The sequence below is a fragment of the Amblyomma americanum genome, chromosome 1 (assembly GCF_052857255.1).
Source record: "Amblyomma americanum isolate KBUSLIRL-KWMA chromosome 1, ASM5285725v1, whole genome shotgun sequence".
NCBI lineage: Eukaryota > Metazoa > Arthropoda > Arachnida > Ixodida > Ixodidae > Amblyomma > Amblyomma americanum.
This window is the reverse complement of record NC_135497.1, coordinates 454,556,969-454,558,535: the sequence shown is the minus strand read 5'-3', so window position 1 is coordinate 454,558,535 and position 1,567 is coordinate 454,556,969.

Genomic DNA, 1,567 nt, shown 5'->3' with positions numbered 1-1,567 from the left:
GGTAAGGCCTAGCCGGATATCACACCGGGATGCCCGGATGTCAAAAAGGGAGGAGTTGCTCCATCCGGCCATGTGACCTGGCAGCCAGCACGCTGGATTGGAACGGCGTTGAGAAGCACGTTAGGCGTTGGCACGTCCCTATTAGCGTTGCGCGTGTCACGGCAAATAATTACTGCGAACTGTTACATCTTCGCGCCTCAGTGCCTTCAAGCGACCACAATCAGCTCCTCAATGGCAATCGAAGTTCCATTGGCGCGTCATTTTCAATCGTCAGATTTCCTACAGAGACTATGTAATTATACATATAATTATATTAGACATATAATTATTTTGATGCAATAAAATTATTATTTTCTGGTGGGAATAAAGTGTTTCATATCTATCATACAATTATGCTGAGCTGCTCATGATCCAAACAGAGCGAATAAATTGGCTTCTGTGGGTAGTGCTACATCCTCCAGAACACACCATCTCTCTGATGTGCACATTACCACACGCAAGCCCTCTGATGTGCCCTTTAGTCTGGTATGCACACTAGACCACACCAACCCACCTTGGCGTGCACATCACAGCACATTAACACACCTGGATGTGCACAACAGCACACACCAGACAAGTCTGGTATAAGATTTCGTTATTATACATGTCTCTTTTTTGCAATATAGGCATGTGGAAATCGTTTGCCAAGCTAATGTCCATGAATTGGGCACGTTCTTATTTTCTGTCTATTTGTGTTATAATATGGTTGTCTTTGTTACCTTTGCCATCTACATTTTACCTGCAGCAGTGAACCATTATCTGTTAATTTTTCACTCTTTCTGTAAAATTGTGATCATATGGCAGCAACAATTATTTGCATCCACGTGATGCATAAATTTTTGTATTTGAACAGCACTGACCAGTGGCCAGAATTGACTCTTATTGTGATCTTCTGCCACAGAATGGTGCCAACCCTTATATTCCCTATATTCCAAATAAGCAGCGTTGGTGGACTTCCCGAAAATTTTAATCTGTCATTATCACTTACTTGGCTAGAAGACAGTTCTGCATAATGCAACGACTAACACAAAGCTGTTGGCACAAAAGATACATAGCTTTTAACTATATTGCCTGTAAGTTACAACTTGCATTCTTAAAAGACAAAGGACCTTCTTTGGGCTTTTACGATTTGACTGAATTTTTATTTACTTTGCACCTATGAATAAAAAAATATTGTATTATACTTTAAATCTAACAGAATTACGTACTGAACTAGAGAGTTTAGGAAATCGCCTAATTAAATGTAACACTTCCATGGTGCTTTTTAATACATCATGCATGATATCACCTCATCCTTTTCAAGAATCAGCAAGGAATTGATACAGTTTCTCAAGGGAAAACATAAGGCCTGCTCAGCCTACTTGAGTGCTAATGAAAGCTTTTTAAATATTACGGCATGCCTGCTTGAATACCTAAGTTAAATATATATTCGGGTTAGTTTCCCCATACTATTTTATGTAATCCAACGCGTTTTTAAAAACACAGCTTTTGACTAGGTAAATATAAAACTTCTGAACACTCACTGGTT